Genomic DNA, 8,407 nt, shown 5'->3' on the forward strand with positions numbered 1-8,407 from the left:
ATTTCTGCACCTATTGATTTTTAAGCAAAAGCATGTATTACTATCCTAACCAACATAATTTAAAATCTCCAGAGAGCCCCTTCTGAGGGGGAGACTTTTATAGAAACTCAGAGAGGCTTCCATTAGTGATGGGAGAAACAGGCCTGGCCCTCCACACGGACGAGTATCCGTCACAGCCAAGGATGAAGGCCTGTGTGCCGTTTGGTTGTTTGTCTTGGACTGAGAAAGGCCTAATTGCAGAGGCGGTTAGGGCTGCTGTGTCTACTGGGTGGATTTTTTTTTTTTGAGATGGAGTCTTGCTCCGTCGCCCAGGCTGGAGTGCAGTGGCGCAATCTCGGCTCACTGCAAGCTCTGCCTCCCAGGTTTCACGCCATTCTCCTGCCTCAGCCTCCTGAGTAGCTGGAACTACAGGCGCCTGCCACCACGCCCGGCTAATTTTTTGTATTTTTTTAGTAGAGACGGGGTTTCACTGTGTTAGCCAGGATGGTCTCGATCTCCTGACCTTGTGATCCACCTGCCTTGGCCTGCCAATACTGGGTGAATTTTCACACTTCTTTCTGACCATTCACTTTTCTGTCTCTGTAACAGCCATCAGGGCCTTGGAGAAAGTTTTATAACTTAGTTCATTGATTTGGAAAATTATGCCAATAACCAGCCTTCCTAGCAAACTGTCCCTGAAGAAGACCACGACAGTTCATTTAGTTTTCACAAACAGTATTAGGAGGTGACTTGGAATTTTCTGGGGAAATCATTGAATATACTTCTGAGCACAAACCCAGTGGCACAGAGAGTCCTTGGTCGCCAGGGCTGTCATCATTTCTGGAGGAGCTGTGTCACACCTGGGCCCACTGAGACCCAGAAAGTGAGGCCGTCTGATGGGCCTATGGGGAGAATCCCACAGAACCGTCATCACACACCCACATTGGCCCCAGAGGTCTACTTTGTTATTTAAAGCTTACATAATAGAAATAAGGGACCCCCTGAAAACCTTTTCCTCTCTGATTTGGGAAGCTGAACTGTTTTTCGTGACACCAAAGCAAACAGCTTAGCAGTCAGGGTGGGGCTCCACTTTCCTCCCTCCTAGCCTGGTAGGAAAGTGCATCCATGCGATTGGTGAATCAGGATGGACCTTCTTCCTGCATATCATTTCTCCACTCCTTTTTTCTAATGGTGGGTGCCTCAGATCCATCCTGTGGGGGAAAGGACTTCGCGGAGCTCTGTGGGGGCTGCAGCTGAGGAGAGTGCTGGAGTCTTCAGGCGGATCTGTCTTTCTTGCTGACTCAGGAAACAGTAAAAGGTAACAGGAAGGTGGCCCTGGAACAAATGGAGTCCCGCAGTGGCCCAAGCCATGTGGAATAAACCAAATCAGTGCTGGCAGAAACTGAACCCAGATTATGAGTGCTGGCAAAAATGTAAACAAAATTATTAAAAGGAAATTGAACAAACTGCAGTTTTCATCTCCTGTTAAGTGCTGAAGTGTGCCAAGTCCAACTTGTAAACAAACAGATGAGCTTGGCTTTAATTAATGATAAAAAGCTAGTTCGACAGAGCTTGGAGAGGCCTATAAATATTATTTTGAAGAGTATCCAAGACACTTATAGCAGCTGTGTGAGCCTTTAGAATTGACATAACTATTTCAATATATGCAGAGCTATTTTTAACTTTTCAGCACAGGCCAGTCAGAGCGGGAGCCCAAGGGCAGTGGAGCCGGGACGCCTGTCAGCTCCATCAGCCAGAATGCGACCTTGAAGGTCAAAGGCATTGGCGCAGCAGTGTCCTGGGGCAGTTGGAAAAGTACCACAAACCAGGGAGCTCAAAACCACAGAAATGTATCTTCTCTCAGCTCTGGAGGCCTGAAGTCCAAAATCAAGGTGCCAGCAGGGCTGTGCTCCCCCAACAGCTGGGAGGGTCCTTCCTGCCTCCCCAGCCTCCAAAGCTCCGGGTACTCCCGGGTTTGTGGATTCACAGCTTCCATCTCTGTCTCCACCACCACATGGGCTCCTGTGTCACCCCTCTTCTTATAAGGACACAGTCATGACTTAATCCTAACTACAGTGGTCCTTATTGTCTTCAGTCTCACTTTTCTGGGTTTTAGTCACTCATAGTCAACCACGCTTCACAAATATTACATGGCTACACCTGTGCTTTGGGGGCATTATTAAGTAAAAGAAAGGTGACCTGAACACAAGCACTGTGACACCACAGCCCATTTGGTCACTGGGTTGGCTGCCAAGTGGCCAATGGCAACCCAGGCTTGGATGGGATGGCTTGGAACAGCATACAACTGAACACCAAACAATTGTCTATTTCTGGAATTTTCCATCTACATCACAATGCCTGCATCTCTCCCCTCCCTTTATCTCACCATGTGGCATTTTACAGCACTTTACATCATCACAAGAAGGGAAAGTACAGTATAATAAGATATGTTGAGAGTGAGAGACCACATTCACATAACTTGTATTACAGTATATTGTTATAATTGTTCTATTTTATCATTGTTATTAATCTCTTATTGTGCCTCATTTATAAATTAAACTTTATCATAAGTTTGTACACATGGGAAAAAAACACAGTGTATGTAAGGTTAGGTACTATCTGAGGTTTCAGACATCCACCAGGGTCTTGAAACATTTTCCCCAGGATAAGGGGGCACTATGGTAATTAGATCTGCAATGACCTTATTTCCAAATGATGTCATATTCTGTGGTGTGGGGGACTCAGACTTTAACATGTATTTTTGGGGAACACAACCAACCCATACCTTGAGTGACAGGGCAGCAGGGCTGGGAGAGACCTCGAGGGAAGCATCTCCACCCTGCTTGCTCCGAAGTTGCCACCTCAGCTGTACATCTCCCCAGGGTGGCGAGGCTGGAAGTGCATTCATCTCCTGGATGCTGTGTGGTCCGGGGGCAGCTCCAGGCAGGAGCAGACAGCTGCCTTTGCAGGAAGTGGCCTCACCAGAGTAGAGGTGATGGGACGGGGGCCGAGCCTCAATATGCGGGCCCTGGTGCGCATCCCTCTACCTCCTCAGAGGAACCCACAGCCCAGCCTCCAGCACACGGCCCAGAATGTGCCCTGGAAGAGCAACAAAACCTGGGGCTCTGGCCGGAATGACCAGGTCTACAGTGTGCATGAAAAACAGATGACCGTGTTCTGTGGCAGCCGCTGCATGTGGGGGCCTCTTTTTCACAGCAGCTTAGACTTGGCCCTGAGCAGCACAGGGCAGGATTGAGATGTGAGTCCGGTGTCTTGGACCTCAGACTCCTATGATGCTGCGAGGCTGCTGGTGGCTGGACCGTGGGGACCCGCAGCCTCTCACACATTCACTCAGCAGCCCCATGTTATGCCTCCCTTGCTGGCTGCATCTGAGGCAAGCAACCAGGGTCCCCATGGCCCTGGTACCCTTACCCTATGGTGCCAGCTCAGCCATGTGGGTGTCTCCAGGATGCCACCGCCAGGGAGTTCACATGAGGTCAGCCTGCCAGTTGGGGCTGCGAGAGTCGGGCTCACATCCTGGCCAAAGCCTCAGAGTTGATGCTTCCTGTGTCTGTGTCTGAGAGATGAAAAAACACAATAGGACAATGCTAATAAAAGGACCTTTAACATCTGGGGAGAAGAAGCGGCCGGGTGTTTTTTGAGGTAGAGGAAAATTACCCAAAAGGTTTTGCCACTTGTTTGACATTTTTGGGCTTGGTTCCCACAACCCAAGAGGATCTGGCCTCCAGGCAGGGACATGCCTGTTCTAAGAGTGACTGTGTGAGAGCCCAGCCATGCCTGAAAATGGCAACAAGGTAGCCCCACACTCCTTCCACCTTTCCAAAGTGAAACCAGGTTCTTGGGCCAAGCAAGAAAACTGGAATGCTGGCAAGGGAGGTGTTTTCGACCCGCCTGCTTATCTAAGTTTCGCATGCAGCTCCATTCATCATAGCAAGTGGTTTCCCTGCTGAACAAGGCAGGCAGGTCTGACAAACACAGTGGCTGCCAGATTCAGCAACACCGCTGATGGGTGGGGTACCATGCCTGTCTTTCCTTGTGATGGGGGAGGGACGAGTGTTTGGGGTTTGAGTGGGTTAGATGCCCCCCGAAGGCTCAGGATGGGCATCCTGGGGAAGCTCAGGGTTCCTGGGACCTCTGTGTACACTGGGCCTTCCTCTCAAAGTCTTTGAAGTGCACTGTGTGCTTCATTTGTTTAGCCCTAAACTCTTAAAGCTGGCGGGCGTGTCTAAGCATGCTGATGGCCTCCATTTAATAGGAGAAGAGAATGAAGGCGAAAATCATACAGATGGAAATGGAGAAGATTTTCAAACATGTGTGTCCCTCGGGCCTCTGAGACCACAGAATCACCGCAGGAAATCCCACCGTGAGGACTCAGTGTTCCTTCAGGAAGAAGTCTGCACAGGACACTGGCTGAAGCCACTTGGGACCCTGTGAGAGCTGGGCTGGAGGGAGCCAAATTCAGTGAGGGTGACCTCAGGGCAGGCACAGGGCAGGCTGCCGTCTCTCGCTAGTGCTGTTTATAAAGAGTTCCAACACAACGCGGGGAGAGACCAGCACAATGGCCCCATGTTCCTGCCAAGGCGAGCACCCCACCCGCTTCCTCATTGGGCTATTTTAAACCAGTTCCAGACATCATATTATTTTATCCATAAACACTTCAGAAAGTATTCTCAAAGATAAGAACCAAACACCCTACCCAACCCCAGTTCCATATTTATGCCTAAAATAATCCATGGTGACTCCTTAATGCTGCCAGATATCAGTGCCCAGGACTCCCTGGCATCTCACAGAATTTTTAAGACTCTGTTTTTTTCCCAACCAGGAAAAATTTCTTGGCTCGCTCCACTTCTTCCTCTTGTGACTTGTCTTTTGTCCCGCGGTGTCCCCAGGTCTGGACTCTGCTCTGGGCTGCCAGCATCCTCCGCACACCCCTGTCTCTCCTGCACAGGCGCGGGTCCCGGCGTCATTATCTGCGATTCGCGGCCAGTTTTGGCGGGAACACAACACCGGAGCTCGCTCTTTGCCCGCGCAGACCTCAGACTCCTATGATGCTGCGAGGCCGCTAGTGGCTGGACCATGGGGACTCGCAGCCTCTCACACATTCACTCAACAGCCCCATGTCGTGCCTCCCTTGCTGGCCGCATCTGAGGCAAGCAACCAGGGACCCCATGGCCCTGGTACCCTCCCCCTAAGGTGCCAGCTCAGCCATGTGCCTGGCCATCTCCTGGCACCCGTGATTCCATTGTGGGGCTTCGGAGGGAAGATGCTTCGATTTTTTTTTGTGTCTCCTTTCTTCACCTGTGAGCTGTAATACTTTTCTGAAGAGGGATTTTTCCTCATCAACTATTTGGTCATCCTGAGGTACAGTTGGTTTTTAGCATGTCCAAAGGTGACTTAGGTCATTGTTGCTATTTTTTGTATCGTTATAACTCCTGGATCTTACTGTATTTGAGGCGTTTCAACCCACTGCAGATGTTCTAATGGTCTCATCCTTGGCCGATTGTGGCCCGCGTGCGCTACCTCAGCGTCCCCACGTCCCTCAGTGCCCCCACGTCCCTCAGTGCCCCCCGCATGAGTCCCCTCAGCGTCCCCCGCCTGCCTTACCTCAGCACTCTCACGTCTCTCAGCGCCCCCCCGTGCGTCCCCTCAGCGCCCCCCGCCTGCGTTACCTCAGCACTCCGTCTCTCAGCGCCCCCCCCCCGAGCGTCCCCTCAGCGTCACCTCAGCACTCCCACGTCTCTCAGCGCCCCCCCGTGCGTCCCCTCAGCGTCACCTCAGCACTCCCACGTCTCTCAGCGCCCCCCCGTGCGTCCCCTCAGCGCCCCCCACGTCCCTCAGCGCCCCCACGTCCCTCAGCGCCCCCCACGTCCCTCAGCGCCCCCACGTCCCTCAGCGCCCCCCACGTCCCTCAGCGCCCCCACGTCCCTCAGCGCCCCCCACGTCCCTCAGCGCCCCCACGTCCCTCAGCGCCCCCCGCATGAGTCCCCTCAGCGTCCCCCGCCTGCCTTACCTCAGCACTCCCACGTCTCTCAGCGCCCCCCGTGCGTCCCCTCAGCGGCCCCCACGTCCCTCAGCGCCCCCCACGTCCCTCAGCGCCCCCCACGTCCCTCAGCATCCCCGCATGCGTCCCCTCAGCGCCCCCGTGTGCACCCCCTCAGAGCCCCCACACCCCTCAGCGGCCCCGCGTGCATCCCTCAGCAACCTCACATCCCTCAGCGCCCCCGCGTGCGTCCCCTCAGTGGCCGGGTATATGTCCCCTCAGCGGCCCCGCATGTAGGCTGTGTGGTGTTGCTTTTCCAGGTGGTTTGTGATGCTTGGTAAGTTTCCTGGTTGGGATTCTTATGGTTGAAGTGGAGTGAATGGAGTTACCAAAAAAAGGAACAGGGTCACTCTTTCTGCCTTAACATTTCCCCCAAATTTTCCTGCAAGAGTGGAAGGAAGAAACGTTGAGGTGCGCTCCCCTCCCTCCACAGGGTTTCTTCCTGGACAGCGCCCCGTCTTGCCCTGGGGAGAACTGGGACGCATGCGGTTGTCCCCTGACCCCCTCCTGGCCAGGCTCCAGCACCCGGCGGTGTGAGCGACCGAAAGTGGCCAGGGAACACCAGGCCTGTCCCACATGGACGGGGCTGTGGAGGGGCTGGCTCCACAGCACACGGTGGGGCCTCTGGCCAGGTTCGCCCTCCCCTGGCAGTGGCTGTGATGCTTATGCCCAGGCGGACAGCCCAGACCAGGCTCAGAGCCCTATCCCCTCCCAGGCAGGCCAGGGGTAGATTCACGCCAGCGTCTCCCTGGAGGCGGGGCTCTGGCATAGGAGGGTGATTCCTCTGGAAGGTCCGGGGTCCCAAACCCCGGGAATGCTGGCTGAGGGGCACGCGACCCCTCTTCACAGAACCCTCATGCGCTGAGGAGGCCTAGTGACCAGTAGGGTGCCCGATGGTGGGCAGTGGGGGCAGCACCTGGGGGTGCCAGCAGCCAGGAGGACAGCGGGGTGCTGGGTTTCTTAGGGAGGGTCTGCATGCTCCCTGCTACCTGGCCATCCCAGGGCCCGGCCAGCGCCTGCTGCTCTCTCCACCCACCACCCCCTGGCCCCTGGCCCCTGAGGGTGAAGGCCTCTGCTGCTTCTGCAGGAGGCTCTGTGAGTCTCGGTGCAGCTGTGAGCTGCATTGCCCAAGTGCAGGTGTCCGGCCATGTCCTCCACAGCCATTTCCTCACTCCCAGCATCGTGGGCACATGGTCCACATTCAATATTTATTGAATGAAAGAAAGAATTAGCCTGACTTTGTTGTTGTTGTTATTATTGACTTAAAACAACACAAATCTGTTGTTTTACGGTTCTGAAATGACAGCGTTGCCGCTAGGCTCCGTCGGGAGGCACTGGGAGGTCCATCTCTGCCTCCCTTGGTTCCTGCCCCTTACCCCATCCTCACAGCCCAGCACAGCAGTGTTCAGTCTCTGCCTCAAGCCTTTCCATCCTTAGGAGGACCCTGCAGGTTACCTGGGCACCACCAGGTCATCAGGAGCATCTCCCATCTCAAGATTCATCACCGAGTTCCCTATGCAGAGTCCCTGGTACGGTGTAAGCAAGCAATCCACAGGTTCCAGGAAGGTAGGGTGTGGACATTAGGCAGGTGTGCTCTCCCAAGCGTGCGAGTTACACAAATATATGCCACGGGGGTTAGAGTTGAGGACATAACCCCAAGGCAGACAAGGTGCAAGTCTTCCCAGGCCACACATTCTCTTCCCATCATTTATTGTAATTGGAATTCTGTTTTTGTGCCATAGTGTGTGTTTCAAAGCACGTTCAGATCAGTCACTAAATGCTACCAACTATAGATAATAAAATAATAAAACCTAAAAGTTCATGTAAGAAGTCACTTTTTAGAACCCCAATATTCCAGGCACTGCGGTTGCTTCTGTTGTTCTTACTCAGAAGCAGTCTTTGCTTCAATATAAGTTTTTCTTATCAGAGGAATTTGAGCCCTTTAAAAATATCAGGCCCTGGGAGACATTAAAACGAGACCGCTGGCTACATGCAGTGGCTCATGCCTGTAATCCCAGCACTTTGGGAGGCCAAGGTGGGCAGATCACAAGGTCAGGAGTTCAAGACCAGCCTGACCAATATGGTGAAACTCCATCTCTACTAAAAATACAAAAATTAGCCGGGCATGGTGGCAGGTGCCTGTAGTCCCAGCTACTCGGGAGGCTGAGGCAGGAGAACTGCTTGAACCCAGGAGACGGAGGTTGCAGTGAGCCGAGATCATGCCACTGTACTCCAGACTGGGCAACAGAGCAAGATTCCATCTCAAAAAAAAAAAAAAAGAGAGAGAGACCGCAGCCACTTCCCACTCCCCCTTGAGCTGTGGGTTCATCTCTTGGAACAGATGCAAATGAACCCCACAATGCTGTA

General features: G+C 53.3%; 1 long non-coding RNA gene across 1 annotated transcript; it reads right to left on the minus strand.

Annotated features, from left to right (window-relative positions):
• Window positions 1–1,000: 1,000 nt before the first annotated feature.
• LOC126940849 (uncharacterized) lies at window positions 1,001–5,678 on the minus strand. The gene is made up of 3 exons (XR_007720937.1): window positions 5,605–5,678; window positions 3,412–3,556; window positions 1,001–1,314 (listed from the first exon to the last, which is right to left on the minus strand). It is a non-coding gene; the product is annotated as an uncharacterized LOC126940849 (long non-coding RNA).
• Window positions 5,679–8,407: the final 2,729 nt, after the last annotated feature.

Source organism: Macaca thibetana, chromosome 17 (assembly GCF_024542745.1).
Source record: "Macaca thibetana thibetana isolate TM-01 chromosome 17, ASM2454274v1, whole genome shotgun sequence".
Classification (NCBI taxonomy): domain Eukaryota; kingdom Metazoa; phylum Chordata; class Mammalia; order Primates; family Cercopithecidae; genus Macaca; species Macaca thibetana.